This window comes from Neophocaena asiaeorientalis, unplaced genomic scaffold (genome assembly GCF_003031525.2).
Source record: "Neophocaena asiaeorientalis asiaeorientalis breed wild unplaced genomic scaffold, Neophocaena_asiaeorientalis_V1.1 scaffold192, whole genome shotgun sequence".
Taxonomy (NCBI): domain Eukaryota; kingdom Metazoa; phylum Chordata; class Mammalia; order Artiodactyla; family Phocoenidae; genus Neophocaena; species Neophocaena asiaeorientalis.
In genome coordinates this window covers 1,571,005-1,592,396 of record NW_020185326.1, presented here as the reverse complement: position 1 = coordinate 1,592,396, position 21,392 = coordinate 1,571,005, and the positions used below count along the sequence as shown (strand labels likewise).

General features: G+C 41.8%; 1 protein-coding gene and 1 non-coding gene across 2 annotated transcripts in view; one reads left to right on the top strand and one right to left on the bottom strand.

Annotated features, from left to right (window-relative positions):
• The window catches only part of PGAP4 (post-GPI attachment to proteins GalNAc transferase 4), a 19,348-nt gene extending 6,281 nt beyond the window's left edge, over nucleotides 1-13,067 (bottom strand). The window contains exon 1 of the mRNA XM_024734377.1: nucleotides 13,009-13,067. The gene's annotated coding sequence lies outside the window, so the exon portion shown is untranslated. The remainder of the gene's footprint in view (nucleotides 1-13,008) is intronic.
• On the top strand, nucleotides 11,029-11,132 carry LOC112392681 (U6 spliceosomal RNA). Its single transcript, XR_003001734.1, has one exon. It is a non-coding gene; the product is annotated as a U6 spliceosomal RNA (small nuclear RNA).
• Nucleotides 13,068-21,392: the final 8,325 nt, after the last annotated feature.

The window sequence follows — 21,392 nt, the reverse complement described above, 5'->3', positions numbered from 1 at the left end:
GTGGCACATATATACAATGGAATATTACTCAGCCATAAAAAGAAACGAAATTGAGCTATTTGTAATGAGGTGGATAGACCTAGAGTCTGTCATACAGAGTGAAGTCAGAAAGAGAGAGACAAATACCGTATGCTAACACATATATATGGAATTTAAGGGAAAAAATGTCATGAAAAACTAGGGGTGAAACAGGAATAAAGACACAGACTTACTAGAGAATGGACTTGAGGATATGGGGAGGGGGAAGGGTAAACTGTGACAAAGCGAGAGAGAGGCATGGACATATATACACTACCAAACGTAAGGTAGATAGCTAGTGGGAAGCAGCCGCATAGCACAGGGAGATCAGCTCGGTGCTTTGTGACCACCTGGAGGGGTGCGATAGGGAGGGTGGGAGGGAGGGAGACGCAAGCGGGAAGAGATATGGGAACAAAAATATATATATATATATATCTGGACTTCCCTGGCAGTCCAGTGGTTAAGACTCTGTGCTTCCACTGCAGGGGGTGCGGGTTCGATCCCTGGTTGGGGAATTAAGATCCCACTTGCCACATGGCGCAGCCAAAAAAAAAGTATATATATAATCTCCCTATATGAATAAACTTAGTAATATTTTAGGAGTAAGTAGGTCTAATAATCTGAGGGAAAACAGACTTCCACCAAAAAAGAGAACTAAAAGGAGAAAGCCAGTATAACTCCAGTAAGGTCAATGCCAAACTAAACAGTGTCTATAGAATAAAAGGTAAACCTCTTACCTCAGAAGCATAATAAAGTTTGCACATATTGGGAAGGAAATGGCCTAGCTTGTGAGTTATCTTGAAGAAGGACTGCCCAGGTACCATACGAGGTTGTTGTGGTGCAGTCTAGTGCTTTCTTACATTCTCCCCTTCTTGGGCACACAGAAAGACCACATCTCCTAGCCTGCTTTCTTCCAGGTGGGGTCATGTGACTAGGGCTTGCCAGTAAAATGTGAGCAACATGACAGTTATGACTTCTGGAACAACATGGTTGAGAGCAGATGTGCCTTCTTGACTCTCTTTCTCCATCTGCTGGCTGGACAGCCTTGGTGGATCTAGAGGAGGGAGGAGCCACCAGATGGCAGGAGCCTGGGTCCTTGAATGACTGCCTGGAACAGAGGTCCCTCCTACAGCTCACCTCTCAGCACCCGCCCAACCTAGAGTGGGCTGTGTTGTGAGTAATACACAAACCGTTGTTTCTAGCCACTAACGATTTTTTGACTTGCTTATTATTACAGCAGTTAGCCTACCTTGCCATTAGAGTTGTGTAGAATACCAAACTTCTCTCTATGGCATGATGACATAGTAACTCAAGGAAGTAGAGAGATAAGTCTCATTTCAGCAACAGCAGCAGATTATATTGTGGGACCCCAGAGGTGAGACAGATTAGCCCAGTACTAGTAAGAGATCTGCATAGTATTAAAGAGGGAAACAAAGCAGGGAGAGGTTGGAGTAGTATGAGATCCCAGGTTTGCTGTTATGCGGACTTCCAAAGACCTGCAGACTTGCTGCATCGCCCTGTGATGTTCAAGCCAATGGAGTTAATAAATCATGTGGCTGCACATCCCCATGGCCTCGCCAGTTCCACATCACTTCCACTGGAAGCCAAGGGCTGAAACTGGGTTGAGCTCACACTCTACCTTAGTTGATCTTGGGAATGGAGTCATTCAGGTGGCTTCCTGCTCACACTGTCCTCCCTACCCTTGCTATTACCCAAGAGAGCTGTAACCACTTAAAGAAGGAACAAAATACAGTCAATAAGATAAGGCACACAGCTCAGAAAATGCCAGGCACATATAAGTGCTAAGATGACAATGCGATTACGGTGGAAATGCAGAGTTCAGTGTTTGGTGTAAAACTACCATCCAACCTCCTTCAATACCCTATTCTAGCGAGTTTTTGGTAAAGCGAGAATGTGACACACGTAGACAATTATCATTTAAGAATATAAATCTGATCATGTCATTCTCCTGCTTAAAACCCTTCTTTACCTTTCCATTGCTCTTTTAATAAAATCTAAACATCTTATCGTGATACAAAAGGCCCTTTATGATCTGGACGCTGCCTTCCCCTGGCATCTTGTTCTACTGCCCTCTTTTCTCTGTATGTTCTAGACTAGCAAAGGGCTAGACAGTAAATATTTTAGACTTTGTGGGCTACACACTGTCTCTGTTGCATATTCCTCTTAGACTATTTCTTTTTTTTTAACTCTTTAAAAAAATGTAAAATCTATTTTTTAGTGCTCCAGCCACATCAAAACAGGCTGTAGGAAAACAAACAAACAAGCAGGCTGTAGACCAAATCTGGCCTGCAGCCCATAGTTTACCAACCCCTGCTCTAGACTAGCACTGTCCAATAGAAATATAATGCAAGCCACATATGTAATTTAACATTTTCTAGCAGCCACAATAAAGAAGCAAAAAGAAACAGATGAAATTAATTTTAATAATATATTTTACTACAACACATCAAAACTATTATTTCAACGTGAAACCAATATAAAAAATTATTAATAAGGTATTCTACATTCTTTTTTCCATACTAAGGCTTTGAAATCCAGCGTGTATTTTACATTTACAACATATGTCGATTCAGACAAACCACACTTTAAGTGCTTAATAGCCACATGCGGCCAGTGAGCAGGGCAGCTCTAGACATGCTGACCTTCTTTTCGAACATCAACTATGCTAAGCTCTTGCCCATCTCCTGGCCTTTGCTCATGCAACTCCCTTACCCTGGAACATTCTTATTCCCACACCTTCCTTGTCTCTTCACATAGATAGCTTTTTCTCATCCTGTAATAAATACAATCTCCTAGAGGGGCCAACCCTGGCCTGTGTTATCTTAGGACCTATTAAACAAGTACTCAAGTATTTTGCATTAGCAAAGTGGGAGTATAAATTGGCACAACCTCTGTAGAATTCATTTAGAAATATCTAACAAAACACACTAATGCTCAGCAATTCCATTTCTAGCATTCTTTCCTAGATATATATTCTCATGTGTGAGAAATTACTTGTAGCATCATTTGTAAGAGCAAAATATTGCCAAGTGCCCATCAGTTGTGAGTGAGTCAAATAAACTATGGTACCTCCAAAGAATGGAATACTAAGTACCCATTAAAAGTAAGCAAACTCACAAAGTAACTGCCTTATCCACGTGTGGATGTATTTCTGGTGTATCCGTGGGGAGGAAGGCGATCTCCGCGTCTTACTCTTCCGCCATCTTCAAGGTCCCCCCTGCCTTACAGTTTGAGGCTACTAATTCTATTTTTTTTTAACTAGTTCACACTTTATTTAGATTTCTTTAGTTTTTAGCTAATGTCCTTTTCCTACGCTAGGATCCCATCCAGGTGGTATACATTCTTTATGGTGAAGTGTTAACATATCAAATTATTCACTTGGGAAAACCAGTATATTTTCTGTATTTAATTATAGAAAATTCATGTTGTTTTTTGAAATATATCTGCCTCCCCCAAAAAAATCCTCCTAAGGGTCTCAATCTGGTTTACTTTTTTTTTTTTAATTTCAATGTTAGGTCTACGTGCAAAAATATAAAGTATTGGGTTGGCCAAAAGGTTCGTTCGGTTTTTTCCATAAGATGTGTCTAGTAGCATTTTGTCTTTAACTTCATTCGAAACAATGTTGTTAGATTGTATGTGACAGCTGTCATATCAGTGTGCATTTAAAAAAAGACATCAAAATTGGTGAATTTTTGTGTAGCCATTTTAATACCGAAGGTGGAAGAGAAAAAGCTACATTTTCGGCATATTATGCTTTATTATTTCAAGAAAGGTAGAAGCGCAACTGAAACGCAAAAAAAGGTTACTGCAGTTTATGGAGAATGTACTGTGACTGATGGAATGTGTCAAAAGTGGTTTGCGAAGTTCAGTGCTGGAGATTTCTCACTGGACGATGCTCCACGGTCAGGTACACCAGTTGAAGTTGATAGTGATCAAATCGAGACATTCACTGAGAACAATCAACATTATACCACGCAGGTGATAGCCGACATACTCAAAATATTCAAATCAAGCGTTGAAAACCATTTGCACCACCTTGGTTATGTTAATTGCTTTGATGTTTGGGTTTCATATAAGTTAAGTGAAAATAACCTTCTTAACCGTATTTCCGCATGTGATTGTCTACTGAAATGTAAGGGAAACGTTCCGTTTTTAAAACAAATTGTGATGGGCAATGAAAAGTGGATGCTGTACAATAATGTGGAACAGATCATGGGGCAGATGAAATGAACCACCACCAACCACACCAAAGGCCAGTCTTCATCCAAAGAAGGTGATGTTGTGTATATGGTGGGATTGGAAGGGGGTCCTCTATTATGAGCTCCTTCCGGAAAACCAAACGATTAATTCCAACAAGTACTGCTCCCAGTTAGACCAACTGAAAGCAGCACTCGATAAAAAGTGTCCAGAATTAGTCAACAGAAAACACATAATCTGGGCTTCCCTGGTGGCGCAGTGGTTGGGAGTCCGCCTGCCGATGCAGGAGACGCGGGTTCGTGTCCCGGTCCGGGAGGATCCCACGTGCTGCGGAGCGGCTGGGCCCGTGAGCCATGGCCGCTGGGCCTGCGTGTCCGGAGCCTGTGCTCTGCAACTGGAGAGGCCGCAGCGGTGAGAGGCCCGCATACCACGCAAAAAAAAACCCCAAAAAAACCCCCACATAATCTTCCATCAGGATAATGCAAGACTGCATGTTTCTTTGAAGGCTAGACAAAAACAGTTACAGCTTGGCTGGGAAGTTCTGTTTCATCCACCGTATTCATCAGACATTGCACCTTCGGATTTCCATTTATTTAGGTCTCTACAAAATTCTCTTAAGAGAAAAAAATTTCAATTCCCTGGAAGACTGTAAAAGGTACCTAGAACAGTGCTTTTCTCAAAAAGATAAAAGGTTTTGGGAAGATGGAATTATGAAGTTGCCTGACAAATGGCAGAAGGTAGTGGAACGTAAGGGTGAACACGTTGTTCAATAACGTTCTTGGTGAAAACAAAAAGTGTGTCTTTTAGGGCGAGAGAGAGTCATGGACATATACACACTAACAAACGTAGTAAGGTAGATAGCTAGGGGGAAGCAGCCGCAAGGCACAGGGATATTAGCTCGGTGCTTTGTGACAGCCTGGAGGGGTGGGATAGGGAGAGTGGGAGGGAGGGAGACGCAAGAGGGAAGACATATGGGAACATATGTATATGTATAGCTGATTCACTTTGTTATAAAGCAGAAACTAACACACCATTGTAAAGCAATTATACCCCAATAAAGATGTTTAAAAAAAAAAAGTGTGTCTTTTATTTTTACTTAAAAACTGAAGGCACTTTTTGGTCAACCCAATACATAGTGATTGTAGGTTAACAGTTGCATGGTTAAAATGTATTTTGCCTATATGTTTTTACTGAATGTTTATTTCCTATTCCAAGGCAAGTATGAATATGCGGCAAGATCTCACACACACACACACACACACACACACACACACACACACACACACACACGAAGAGTAAGCAAACTCAGGGAGAGACCAAGATGGCGACATTGAAGCCTCCTTATCTTCCTTCCTCCCATGGACACATCGAATGTACATGAGGAGAAATTCCTTCTGAGAGAAATCCATAAACTAGCTGAGTGACATCAGGCAAATGAGAAAATACCCATGTCAAAACAGTCAGGAAAGGCTAAGACATGCTCTTTCCATAAACCCCACCCCTGGCACAGTGCCAGACAATTGGGCCCAACCTCCCAACAACCAGCTGCTCCCTGAGGAGTGAAGGGATTGGACCACATACCCAGAGCCCCAACTTTTAAGACTCCTACCTGACGGACAGGCCCCCAAACACGTAACTCTGAAAGCCAATGCGGCAATACATCCATAAGACCAACAGGACTAGCAAGGAAGCTGTTCTTATTGGGTACGTGAGCACTCTCCATTGCTGAACCCCCAGGGCTCAGTGCTGAGGGAAAAGGCAACACCCGCCCATCCCGGGTAGGGTGTTTTTTTGTTTTATGCTCTTCCCAATCTTCCCACTTAATAGAACTGGAGAAACATTTCTCCAGATTGGGGATGAATCTCTTCCAGTCCTAACTGACAATGGAACCACAATCTTGGTGCTCACTCTCAACATTTCTCAGTTAGCGGCCTCACCTCCTATAAAGTCCTTTTGTTAACTGCTTCTCACATAACTCTTTTACACTGTAATAACCTTAACCCTGCTACTCTTCTCCCCCCACATCAATGATGAAGTCCCTCACGACTGCTTACCACTGACAAATCACCTCCTGACCCCTGATGATGATCTGCAGGAAAATCCTTTTTGTAACACTGACGTCTCGTGGTTCACTGATGGTTCTTATTTAAATAGTGACAATGGCAAATATTGTGCTGTGTATGCTATTGCAACTCCTTTTGATGTTGTTGAGGCAGCATCTTTACCTATGGCTACTTCAGTCCAACAAACTGAATTATATACTCTTACAATGGCTTGTACTTCTAGCCAAGAACAAAGCTGCCAATGATTTATACTGATGGCAGATATACTTTCAGAGTAGTTCATGATTTTGCAATGTTGTGGAAGAAAAGTGGCTTCCTTACTTCAAGCAGAAAGAAAATTTAAAATGGCTCCTATGTTAAGAAATTATTGGGTGCAATACGTTTACCTGGCACGTTAGCTATTAAGATTCTGAGGTGTTCTAAACTTGACTCTCTGGAAGCTAAGGGAAATCACCTTGCTGACATTTCTGCTAAAAAAGGCTGCCCTTAAAGAAACCTTCAGCAGCCAAACCTCTATCATGGTCCAAAGGCTCCCCAAATGGTAACTTAGAAAAACTGGCTAGAGAAGCCCAACAACTGGCTTCTGAAAAGGAAAAACAAGTTTAGAAATTCAACAACTGTTGATTTGATAAAAAGAGAAATCTCTGGTTAGGACCAAAGCATAACCCAATCCTACCAGAGACACTGAAATTCCCACTCCTCACTACTGTACATGCATTAAGCCATAGGTCTACTGACAAAATGATAACATTCATGAATCAGTATTGGTGGAGAAACATTAACAAGGCTACAAAAAGTGCCTACACCTCACTGTACCACTTGTTGAAGTACAAGTGGGAAGTACTAGGAAGTCTGTTCGTAATGCTCCCGGACAGTTTAAACTGTCTAACAGATGATTAGATGTCTGGCAAATGGATTTCATATAACTTCCTCTATTTTGTGGATATAAATATGTTTGAGACATATTTTCATACTGAACTGAAGCCTTCCCTTGCAGATGGGCTGCTGCCTCTTCTCTGGCTCACCTCCTTGGGGAAAAGATTATCCCTACTTAGGGAACTCCTCTTGAACTTCATGATTGAGGAATCTATTTTACTGGTCAGGTACTTCGACAATTCTGCACTGTTTGGCCAGTTTTACACTTTCACTGTGCTTACCACCCTCAATCCTCTGGTTTATTCAGATACACTAATGTCATTAAGATTCAATTGGAGGGACTTCCCTGGTGGTCCAGTGGGTAAGAGCCACTTCTTTTATAACTCAAAAACTCTTACACTTTGAGATAGTCCCAGGACACCCAATGAACTTGGCTCCTGCTTCTTTTGACTCACAACTGATAAAAGGAGAGATACTGCAATAGTGTAGAGGCCTATTGCTCCTATTAAAAATATCCATGTGCGGTAAAGCAATCTTTTCACAGTGCACTCTAGGGAGATGAAAACCTTAAGCATCATGTCTTGCAACCTGGAGATTTTGTCTATTGAAAAAGTCACCTCTAGAAAGACTCTCTCTTCAACCTCACTGGAAATGTCCCTATCAGGTAAACCAACCCTTGTGCTGCCAAACTCCAAGGAATAGACTCTTGGATACATGTGACACACCTAAAGAGAGCATAAAACCCTGAATGGATCTGTACATCATCTGGTGACCTGAAAGTAAAGATTTCCCAGAATTGAAGCATCTGATGAGACAGCTTTCTCAAGATATCCAGACCAGGCCTGTTGGAAGTTTGTTACCAAATCACTGAAAAATGACAACACTTCAAGTAATCTCTAATGTCTATGATCTTGATAACATACAGACTTTTTATGAAAAGTGCCTGAGAGTTCTCCCGCCTACCCCTCCTTGTTACTTACATGTGACCTTAATAGATTCCTAATCTATTCCCTCTGATATGAGACACTGTACCCAGGAAAGGTATTTCCTGACATTGAGGGACAAAAAGCCTCTGAAAGTAGAAAACCTGACACTCGATCAGCAATGCTTTCAGAGAAAGATCTTCATCAAAAGGAGGAAATGTAAAAAATTATTAAACAGAAAATTCAGTTAAATAGAGTGTGGAGACCAGAAAGGGGAGCTCTCTTGTCCTGTGATGACAGCAGAGCCCAAGAGGAAGAAAAAGATTCTTCTTTCCTGGCAAGGACTCAGGCAACAAAAAGCCATGGCTGTTTATTTACTACGGCCCTCCAACTTTCTTTTCCCCTCCATAAAAGCACTCGCCTTCCCTTGCTGTGCAGGGACTTGCACATGACTCACCACGGGTGCAGACCCTGAATTGCACTTCTCTGCTATCCCAAATAAACCCATCTTTGCTGGAGAAATAATTACCAGTCTATTTGTTTTAGGTAAACACTCCCAACCAGAAATAACGTCTCTTTTTCCTCAAGTGCTAAGGCCCTTTACATGAACTTTCATCTAAGGACATTCATTTGTCACTTTCTACTTTAGACTGTATCTATTTATAGTTACCACTTATTAAGCTCCTACTACATAACCAAGTTCTGTACTGGACTCTTAGGTATATTTCTTCTGACCAAAAGAGCAACTCTCAAATAGTAATGGAACTAATCTCATTTAAATGAAAAAAAAAAAAAAAAGCTACCATGTTGGAAGCAGGAAATTCAAACACAGGAAAAATTTCAAAGCCTATGCTATTTTCATGATACCTGCTGCCTTACATGGCTTTTTTCATGGCCCTTGATTTACAACCCAATTGGCCTTATAAATCCCTCATTAGTGGATTCAGTCTAATTTATCTTTGATACCCCTCACAGACCCAGCACAGTATTCTATGCATAGAAAAGGTTTCATATTTGTTAAGCAAATAAATGATCTCTATGGATCTCAATTCCTCAGCTATAAAATTGGGAGTATCAAAGACTCCCAATTTAATGTGCAGAGATCAACTTACTTGGAAGTGCTTGCTGAGCACTTATTATGTGCTGGGCACTGTTCTAAGCATCTCATTCATCTTCATAAGAAGCCTATGAGAAGTACTATTATTAAGTCCATTTTATACCTGAAAAAAATTAAGGCACAATTAACTTGTACCCTAGGTTAACAAAGCTTTAAATGGGTAGCAAAACTTGAAATCCAGGCATACTGTTTCCAGAACTCATGCTCTCAACCAATACGCAATATTGTCTCTGCATGGATTGGGAACCCAAGAAAATCAGCTGAAAAACCATTAGAAATGGTAACAGACTTTCAGAATGTGTTCAGTAACAGAATTAATATGCAAAAATAATATATAATATTATACACACACTACATATATACACTGATTGCTTTCAGCTACTCAGACAATTACTAAATTAATCAATGGGATAAAATATCTCAGTCAAAATGAAAAAAAAAGAAACCAAAAATATCTACAATAAATTTTAAAAATATGCAGAATATACACACCTATAAAATTCTACTGAAGGACATTCTAAAGTGTAATAAATGGATAAAAATAACATTTTCCCAGCTGAGAAGTGTCACTAATGAAAGAAGAGATGGAGGTCTCTTTCTCCAAAATTAATCTCTATATTTAACATAATGTCAATCCAATTTACTTCAAGAGGGAGTGGGCCAGTACAGTAAATGGGCGCTTTCATATAAATTGGTGGAACCTCTGGAGGGAAAGTTGGGATGGTATCTACAAAAATTTTATATGTGCATCTCCTTTGACACAGAAATTCTACTTCTAGGAATCTACCCTGCAGAAGTGCCAACACATGCTACCAAACATAGACAAGGAATGTTCACAGCAATTTTGTTTGTAAGTAAGAAAGAGAGGCAGAAAGAGGCGGAGAGGAATAGAGGACAGGGCAGGGAGAAGGATAGACAAACTACAGGGAGAGGAAATGGCCAGCAATAGGGAACAGATGTTTAGATAATTACACATGGGGATGATATGGAGACATTAAAAGGAAAATGAAAGGTTTAAATATACTGACATTTAAAAAGTCTTAGCTAAACCTCTGCTGTGGACTGAATGTTTGTGTTCCCCCCAAATTCATATATCAAAAGCCAAATCCCCAATGTGATGATATTTGGAGATGGGGTATTTTAGGTCACGTTTGTGGAACTCTTTTGCTGGGATTAGTGCCCCTATAAGGGACAGAAGAGAGCTTGCTTCCTCTCTCTCCTCTGCCAGTGAGAACATATCAAGAAGGTGGCCATCCATAAACCAGGAAGAGGGTTCCTTATCAGAATCCAACTGTGCTGGTACCCTGATCGCAGCCTTCCAGACTCCAGAACTGTGAGAAATAAATGTTTCTGCTGATTAAGGCACCCAGTTTATGGTAATTCGTTATATCGAACCAGGCAGTTTGAAAAAGTCTCTAAGGGAAAAATGCAAACTATGTCAACGCAAATTGTAGAAAAGTGTACATAGTATGATCGTTTTATTTTTAACGTGGAGTATAATTTAGTGAAGGAGAGATGAAGGTATGCAGGATGGAGGTTTCCTGTTTTACCCTCTACACTTCTCAAAGAGCATATATTACTTTTATGATCATTGTTAAAAGTTTAATTCAACAAATACTGAGTCTTGTACCAGGCACTGGAATAGTGAACGTGACACACAGGGGTCCTACTCTCAGGACCTTAATTATCAAAAATCCTATAGAAATCCAAACATGATTTGTTTCTTTTGGTGGAACAGGAGGCGGCTGGTTAATTTGACCAAAGTATTCTAAAGATAACCTGGAATTAGTACTAATAAAAACTGCTAGGAAATGCTCGCTTTGCTGGGACATATACTAAAACTGGAATGATATATTGAAGATTAGCATGGCTCCTGTGTAAGGATGACATCAAGTTTATGTAGTGCTCCATAATTTTTTATTGTGATGGTCATTATATTTGACAAAATTCATCAAAATATACATTTAAATTGTGCATTTTACTGCATGGAAACTATACCTTAATAAAACTGATTTTTTGAAAAGCCAGGAAGGTGATACTGGGTAATATGATATTTAACTTGTTATAAAACTTCAGTAATTAAAATAACATGGCACTGGCACCAAAGTATACTGATAGACACATGCAAAAATCTACAAACAGATATAAATATATAATAATTTAATATACCATAATTGTAGCAGTCTAAATCAGGGGTAAAAAATGAACTTAATAGCTTTGTAGCAACTGGCTAACCATTTAGGAAAAGTAATTAGCTCTCCAATTTACAACTTAAACTAGAATAAATTACACATTAAAATTTTTAAACCAAAGCTTAAAAGTACGTGAAGAAAATACTGGAGAATATTTATACAAACTTGGGTTAGTAAAGGCCTTTCTCAGCAAAATACTCTAGCAGAAACCATAAAGAAAAAAGAAGAATAGAGCTGAACGACCAAAGATGAAAAACTGACAAAAACATTAAGTAAATTGGTAAAGACTGTGCAACATAGATAACAGAATTACTAACTTAATGTGTAATATATAAGGAGCACTTAAAAATCAGGAACAGAAAGACACTCCAACTGAAAAAGGGGCAAAAGTATTAATAGTCAATTCACACACAAACAAATGCAAAAGGCCAATACATAGAGGAAAAAGAGTTGATTCCCCCTGGGTAATCAGACGTACAAACTGAAACAATATGTTTTGCCCACGTTACTGGATTAAATGTGTATGCAGAGAAATTTTTAATATATCTAGGAAATCTCAACAATCTAGGAGATGAAGTTTTAAGTTATCTTTAGTTTCTCCTTTACATTTTTCTGTTTCCTGAATGTTTTGTAATAAGCTTATCCTTTTAAAAAATTCTAATTTTAATAATGTTAGACAAACATGGTTTTCTCTTCTCACCTCCTAAAATACCTGGTGCAGTGCACTCTAGAAATGCATCCCTAAAAGCCAATCCGCCTTACGAGGTTTAGTTCTCTAGGGAAAACGCGCACACACGCTAGCGCGCGCGCGCGCACACACACACACACACACACACACACACACACACACACACAAACACAGGTTTTGCTAATGATCGGCATAGTGAGATGATCATTGGATCCGCCCTTGTGTCCCCTCACCTAGGGGAGAAAAAGGGACAAGCAGGGGATGCCGGGGTTACACCCACTCTCCAATACTGCTCACACACACACACACACACACACACACACACACACACACAGAGGTTTTGCTAATGATCGGCATAGTGAGATCATCATTGGATCCGCCCTTGTGTCCCCTCACCTAGGGGAGAAAAAGGGACAAGCAGGGGATGCCGGGGTTACACCCACTCTCCAATACTGCGGGCGCAGTGCGGCACTGGCAACGCCCGCACCCAGAGGCCAGGAAGAGGGCGAGCCGAGCCGGGGTGGTCCTAACTATCCCTCATGGAAAGAGAATGGCAGCGGAGGACCAGAGTAGATCTAGTGTCTGCCACTGACCTTGGGGAGTCCCCACCGCGCTCGGGTCTGTTTCCCCACCCGTAGGAAGAAACTAACAGTCTCAATCGCCGTGTTGACTCCCTCGGTCCGGTCTTTCCGGGAGCTGGGAAGGACGCCTTCCTCTGCCCGGTTGCCCTTCCTCGGTCTAGGGGCTGCGAGGTCGCCCGCAGAAACCCAAAGCCGCAGCAGCACGCGTGTCGGTGCGCGGGGCTGGCCCGAAGGGCCGACGCGCAGCAGAGGCAGCCACGAGCGGGCGGCCATTAGGCGATCCTCCCTTAGGCTGCTCGGCCGGACCACGCTGGGCAGGAGCTGGGTCTTACCTGGACTTGCACACGCCCGGCTCCAGCCTTTCTGTCGACCTCGCGGCGCCACGGAAGCGGACGAGGGGTAGGGAGGCAAGCTCGCTGCGACACTGTCATCCCTGCGCAGATCCCGGCCCTGGCCGCGCGGGGTACGCCCTTTTGGGGTCCCCGCAGTCCTCCGGCAGGAAGCAGCCACCGCCACGAGCGGGGCCGCAGCGAAGCCCGCCCGCCCAGAGAACACCGCCGGGGTCGCAGGCCCTCCCAGGCTGCGCCAGACCCTGCAATTGCTCTCCGCGTGCCAGCTGCAGCAACCCTAATTCTTTTTCCCTCGCTCTGGAGACGTCTCCGGGGTGGGCGCTCCAGTCATGATGCCAAGGGGGCTGAGCAGATCGTGCGCAGCGGAAACCTTCCCGGTGGGGGCGGTCAGCTCCGTCCCCTGCGCACGCTGAAGGCCGCTGCTGGTGTCGCCTCGGCTATCTGGCCCACGCCCATGGAGGAGCCATCGCCGGACCCTGAGGCTTCGGAGGGGCGGGCGCAGCCGGGTGCGCGCGGAAACCTCACCTCCTGCGGCGCAGCTCCGGCGCGGAGTCCCCTCGCTCTGGCAGGCCATGTGACCTGAGAGCTGGGGAGCGACTGCAGCCCCCCAGAAGCCAGCTTGGGGAAAAAAGGACGGCAAAAGGCGCCAACTGCTGGGCATAAAGGGAAAAGCAGGCTCAGGGCAAAGGAAGTTGAAATGCTGGAAGGATTAGGTATCTGCAGTGTTCACAGCCCCAGCTGGCCATCAAGCGTGTTCTCTTAATCGTGGGAGGAGATTTGGGTTTTTTTTTTTTTAATGTGCATTCTTATTTTTTTATTTTATTTTTTAATTATTTATTTAACATCTTTATTGGAGTATAATTGCTTTACAATGTTGTGTTAGTTTCTGCTGTATAACAAAGTGAATCAGCTATACATTTACATATATCCCCATATCTCCTCCCTCTGCGTCTCCCTCCCACCCTCCCTATCCCACCCCTTTAGATGGTCACAAAGCACCGAGCTGATCTCCCTGTGCTATGCGGCTGCTTCCCACTAGCTATCTATTTTACACTTGGTAGTGTATATATGTCAATGATACTCTCTCACTTCGTCCCAGCTAACCCTTCCGCCTCCCCGTGTCCTCAGGTCCATTAGGAGATTTGTTTTTGCCAATAATAAAAATAATAGCGGACACCACTTCCACCCCTAATCCCCACTGTACCCCGCATTATGCCAGATACCATATGAAAATTCCTCACTTTACTTCTGTACATTAGAGACTGTCATCCCCAATTTGTAAATGAGGAAAAAATATTTGAGAAGGTAATTTGCCAAGTGCAATACTCCAAAAGCCAGAATTTAAAAACAAACAAACAGAAAGGTTTGCTCTAATCAAATTACCTAGCCACGCATGGGAATTAGGTCTGTGGCTCTTTCCACTCACCTGTCAGTCTCTCCCAGAAGTGGCTTTGGTGGTTCATTTGAGTCCAAAGCATCCTCAACACTTGATTTTGGCAGATAGTCAGTCATACTCATCTTACAGATGGAAAAATTGAGGTTTGGTCAAAGGAATGATCTTGTTCAAGTGACAGAGCTGGTCAGCCTAGCTTAATACTTAATACTGAAGTGGTTATTCGCTGGCACTGTGCAAAACACATAATTCACATTATTTTAGTGCTCACAACACTCTTATAAGGAAACTACTATTTTCATTCCGAGTGAAGAAAACTGAGGCTCAGAGGGATTATGAGTTTGTATAAGTTACACAGCTAGTAAGTGGCAGAGTTTGGATTTAAATCTAGGTCTTTTTGTCTACGGATGCTTCAAGTCTCCAAAACCATTCTTCCCCTACACTATGCAGCTTCTTGCTCCTTCCATTACTTTTAGATTTTGCCAGAGAGGAGTGGAGTACCTAACTTTTATCCAGAGGCTCAGGACATAGTAACAGCACCTAGCCTAGTACTGAGCTCATTTGCCAAGGCATCTTCTGGATGACGTACACAGCACTTAATAAATTGAAGTATTTGTTAGTCAGTGGCTGGCTTTCTGTGTATAGGGCCCAGGCTGTACTATTATGGATTCTGATGCTTTTCCTGAAGAGCACCAGACATAATTTCTAGGGGCAGATCAGAGTTGGGTATATTTCACTCATAACAAAAGCCAAAGTTCTTACAATGGCCAGCAAGGTCCTGCAGGATGTGGCTGGTGGCTCCTGTCTGGCTTCCTATCCAACCACCCTCCCCTTCTGCCCTCTAGCTACACAGGCCCTGCTGTTCCTCCAATGCATCAAACACACTCTCACCTTAGGGCCTTTGCACTTGCTGTTCCCCCTGCTTAGAACATTCTTCCTCTAGATTTCCATGTGGCTTGCTCCCTTGCTGTCCTTGATCATCTCGCATATCCCTATTCCCACCCCAGCTCTCCCATCCCTTGTATTCCTCCCTTAATTCTTCTCCACAATGAATGACAAATGAATGATTATGAACTCCTGGTTCTACCCTTTAATTCTAACATATTGCACAGAACATCTAGGAGAGAAAACTGCAAAAGTAGAAGAGAATCATAAAGGAAATACCTGAAAAGTGTCCGTAATTACTAATGAAGGGCTTTCATGCATTGAGAGAGATCATTGCTGAGCTTCACCTCTCAAAACTCATTTATTTCATAGGCCACAGTGGTTTAATAAAAGATCCTATACGTAACTAGGTGATAGCTGAGCAAGATAACTTAGTGTTTACTGTGAAGGCATTAAGTATTCACTAAGTATATTATAAATGCTAATTTAAATGGTAGTTGAAGATGTGATCTATCATAATTTGTAACTTTTATTTCATTCACATATCATAAATGAAATGACCAAAAATCTAGGCACTTCTTAAAAGAGCAGTGAGGTCTCAAGCCAACTCCATATCCAAATGAGCACTGCAGAATATCCTCCCCTCCTCCCCAAAGGGGAAATGCACAGATGGACCTAGGAGAAGATTTAAGAGCCTGACTAAAGTTTTGTTGAGTGAAGAATGTTTGTTAGTGTCATCTGAGAAAAAAGAGGCAGGCTATAAAACAAAGAAACCTGTGTTTCAGGGATCTCAGGATCATAATTTGGGTAGCACAGATTCCAGCAGTAACCAGGACAGTGTCCCATCTGGGGAACAAAAAGCAAGGGTTTTTAAAGGAAAATGGAAAAGGGTATTTGTTTTACATAATTTGTTTGCCAATAGATATGATTGGAATGTATATATATTTTTTTCTGTTACAATTTATTGCCTTGTCAATGATGTCTCATTTGTTATTAGTTAAGGCACAGTTTTGCACAATTCTTAGGGATTCCTTTCTGAGCAAATAATTTTTTTCCCAGCAGGGTAAACACAATTCACAGTCTAACAAAATGGAGTCCTAAAGTACAAAGTGGAGTTATTACTGACAACTCCTTCCACATTTCCCCCTTTGGCTCATGATTTTTCCTGACAAAATGTCAACAGAGCACCATTAGTTGCTCATGGCCAGAGTGGTTTGATTACCTGCTCCGGTTCCATCTAGTTCCTCAGTTGTGGGGGGGAAGGGTCTTGTGAAGGCACTAGCAATAATTTCTTCCAAATCTTCTGATTCATAAAGTCTGTCTCAATGAAGAACATCTAACATAGTCATCTGTGCAAACATAACCTGGGTAGTTAAGCAAGTTACAACAGAGGTTATAATTTTTAGCAAGCATTTGGTTAATATAACGATGCATATTATTAAGATAAACAATAATAATCCAGTTTGTAATACTGTTCTTAACCATGACCCTATTCCTGATGGTAACCAACTAGAGAGATCTAGATAATCCTCAGGTTTTGGTATGTATCCTATTTCAGCTAGCAGATTGATATTACCTTTTATTACCTTTAGTTCTTGTGTTACTTTGCCAGACTGACTTATATAAAGCAACATTCTTCCCCTAGTAATGCACAGGTGCCTCCTGTTGAACTGTCAAGCTATTAAGTGCCCTTCTATTTCGTAGCACAACTTCTGCCAGGCTATCAGTTTGAGTTTCATGATATTCAAATGCTTAGACAGAAGCATTGAAGGGGTTGATCATAACTTTGGATAATTGTGTATTGCTTTTTCTACCCCAAACCAAGGGAGGAAGGCCCTGGCAAAAGCATGACCAAGCCCTTTCTGTCTACAATTGGGTTATTAGTTGGCATATACTCAAAATTATAACCTTCTCAGCTTCTCCGAGATCTTTTTAACTGATATGAGAAAGACCTTAAGTTTGGTATGTGAGCAGTAGAGGGAAGGGTCTTTCTAACAGTGGTGTCAAGGGCAAGAGCAATGATTCCACAACACGCTTTCCATTTAGTAGGAAATGTTGAGTAAATATTTGTGCTACACATACAAAATGCCCAGAACCTTCTAGGGACAAAGAATAAGTAGGTTCTTGAACTGAAATTCTTTTATCAGTTTCAAAAGAAGAAATTTCATGGTCAAAAAAATTCATCTTCACTGAGTACATGATAATCTGGTTGACTGGAATTGTGTAAGTGGCTCTAAGAACATCTTATATTTCTATATGCCTGAAGGAATAAATGAGTTTATTATGGATCAAAATTTTGCCTAAGATTTGGGGAGTCTCCAGAGAAGAGGTAGGTGGAATTAACTTCCCACCATTTTACAGATTTGTGATAGATTCCCCACATTGTCCTATTAAGGGAGAGTACCTCCGTGTCCCAATATCCAGTTCTGTTATAGATTTCATTGCGCTACCACAAGGATTCATTGTGAGAAGTTACATTTTAGTCATGTAGACTCCAAGGAGGAGTGAACTCAGGATCATCTGAATCATACGAGTGTATAGGCACAGACATGCAATGGAAGGTAATATAATGTTTTACCAGTACCACTTATATTTTCAAAACATAGGGAAGTATTATGAGTCAACATCCAGATTCGAGTAAGAAGTATTCCTTTATGAGCAGGGGAAAACCAATGGAAAGTAGTAATATCTGGGACATGTCTCCCAGAGGGAAGGTGATGAGTGCTTGCTTTCAAAGATACCAAAACAGAACCCTACATTTTTGTTTGTTAGGGCCTTCCATTCCCCTGAGGACAGAGGTCAATCCACTAATTCTGGAGCATCATGAGTGTGGTTTGCTCTAGCACAAATCCAACAGTCAATAAGATTTGCAAAATCAGAAAGTTTCTGCAGGGTAGAAACAAAAGAGTGCAGTAAAGCATCATTATCAGCAATGAGGGTCACAAGAGAAGATAAAAGGCCAAACCAAGAGTTAAAATTATTCCTAATAACAAAAGTCATTATAAGGAGAATCTAAAGAGGGGTGGTTCAGTATGTTGGCCAGTATATGAGTACCATGAAAAAACAGTCAACAAGCAAGGCATTCAAACTGCAGGGCAATATAAAGGCAGCAAGTTCCTCTGATTTCATGGGGTTTTACCACCAACTGAGAATTCCTATTGTGTGTAGTAAGGCAAAAACCATTAGAATACCTATTAAGATAAACAGCAGTCCAAATACTTCAATCCAACAATGCTTCATGTCCAGTTTTCCAAAGAATTTGTGAGATGCTCTTTAGATTAAATATCAAGCATAAGCCTTCACTATGTGCAAGGAGGTCCATAAGAAAGAATACAAGAATACAGGTTATAAATGGTAATGTGTTTATCATATGTAGAAAATTCTCCTAGTAGAATAATTAGAAAGGCAATAGCAAATCAACAAATTGTTCTGAAAAAAAATACAGACCTGGTCCAGTCTTGGGAAAGCTATTCATTCAGATGTCATCTTCTTCAATTCCAGGTCAACTTGGGTTTAAAATTTCCAGTTGGTTCCACTGTCCACTGGGGGACAGGAGCCTTCTTTAAATGAGAAACATGGGTCAACACCCTTATGTTTAGTAGCACATAGATACTTGAGATAGATATCAAATTCATTAAAACAATGGGCAGAAATTGTGATCTAGAGAGGCTAAAATTTTCTACATACTTAGCATTGTGTTTTAATAATACCATTTGTCCTCTCAACCAACCCAGAACAGAGGGTGATAAGCACAACTGAAATGTTGTAGAATTGGCCAAGTATCACAGACTGCACTAGAATTTGACCAGTGAAATGGGTTCCTCCATCACTAAGTAATTCCAGTGGAATTCTTCACGTGGGAATTATTTTTTCCAATAGAACTTTGGCCATGGCAAGAGCACTAGCCCTTTGACAAGAAAAAGCTTTCACCCAATGAGAATACATACAAACCATTACCAAAACAGTTACAACCTTGTGAAGGAGGTAATTGAGTAAAATCTAATTGCCATAACTTGAAAGAGACTTTGGGTAAAGGGAAATGGCCCACTGATGTGTGTACAAGCTTGTCTGGATTATGTTTTGGGCAAACAAGACACCTTTGAAATAACTCAGAGGCAACTCTGGGAGAAGGGTTCCAAAAATATTGTCATCCCCAATCTAACATTTTGTCTGTACCTCAATGTATCATTTCATGTGTCAATTTTAATATTATTTGTTTCTTGTGTGACATTGGATAGGGCCAGACGACGTCTAGCCTATCCCATAACTTAGACTCAGGATTATAGATGCATTTAGCATCTTTCCATTTTTGCTTTTCTTTAGCAGTAGCATGCTGTTCCCATATCTAATTACCTCCTTCAAATCTCTAGTGTCATTCACAATGGGGGAAATCATAAGTAAACAAGAAGAGTTTGGGAGAGCAGCTCTTTTAGCTGCCTCATAGGTCTGATGGTTTCTATGACCTTCATCAATATCAAACTTTATATGACCAGGCACCTTAATAATTGCTAATTGTTTTGGCAGTAAGATGGCATCTAACAAGGCAATAACATAGGAGCTATTTAGGAGAATTATTGATCGAAAGGATGTGAACATGTAGTGACAAAAATAGCAGTTGAGCTAGGAGAACTAGTAAGAATGTAAACAGTTAATCAGCCATATGGCAGTCTTTAGTTCCTCCCTGAAGTACCTAGATAACAGTATTTGATGCGCATTTCCTGAGTTGTTTTACAGATGTTAAAACCTCCACCAAATGGAGGAAGTTAACTACTTGATGACCATGAGCACATAGCTCCCAGACCTACTGGAGCCTAAGGATTGATAATGTTAACCCCTGTGACACTGCCCTGTTACTTCACCATCAATCAATCAGAGAATTTTGCATGAACTGATCACACACCCTGTGACTTCCCTCCTTCACCTTGCCTTTAAAAATGCTTACCTGAAACCCATCAGGGAGTTTTGAGTATTGGCTGCCCTGGACCCCTTGTATGATGTCTACAAAAAATGCTGCACTTTCCTTCACCACAACCTGGTGTCAGTAGATTGGCTTTACTTCACGTGAGTGAGCGGACCCAAGTTTGGTTTGGTAACACAGGGACAGAGGGGACCTCTGGATGAGAAGGAACCACCGCAGTCTTGGCTGCTGTCTTGCCTGTAGTGCTGTCCTCTTGACCCCTATACTAGGCAATATTGGCTGCACCAGGGCTTTCTGCCCTCCTCACTGACCTCCTGGGGTCAACAGTAGCATTCTCCATAGTCACTTTCAGTTTGGTAAAGGAAAGTGGTCAGCCCCATGTGCCAAGAGGCAAGACCAGGAAAAGGCCCAGATAATGAGGACCACCTGACAGAACAGAAAGAGGATGCTCAATCCGAATTCAGGAAAGGACACCAGGGATGCCCGAGTGGGAAAAGGTCTTGCGGTAGGTACTCGACCAGTGACTTGACCTCTTCTGGTCAGTGTCAGTTTCTCCTGTAAGATGTTTGCAAGACCAGAAACCCCACTATCAGGATGCCCTGTGAGCTGCTGGCGAGAAAGGAAACACCCACCACCCAACCTCTCTTCCCCCAACTGCTTGTGAAGCGAACCTTGCATTCCTTATCGACCAAGATTCTAGGGCTCTCCTCCCAGTACCAGCACAGAATGCCAGTTGCCCCAGAGGTCTGGTAAGTACCCCATGGGAATCCCTCCTGCTTTTAGCCCTCACTCAGAAGTCCAAAAACTCCTCCTTTTTCAGCTGAAAGGAGGAAAGAAACCCCCGCCTCAGACAGCCGTGCCACTCCTAACAGACCAAGCTGGTCAGGAACTAAAGTGGCTAAGCTGCTCTGGCCCAGAGGCAGTCTTACCTCCTGTGAGATATTCCAACTGAGGAGGGACTTACTATCTCAAGCATGGATCATTATAAATCCAAGGGGGACCCTCAGTTATATCAGAATCCATGCCAATTTGACACTTCCTGTTTTGGTCTTTTGAGGAATCCATGAACAGTTTGGTACTGGTTCCAAGTTTCCTGAACCATAAACCTTATTTGGGTCAAATATGGTGGTATTTGTCTGCCAACAAATCACTCCAACCGCCCCCCCAACC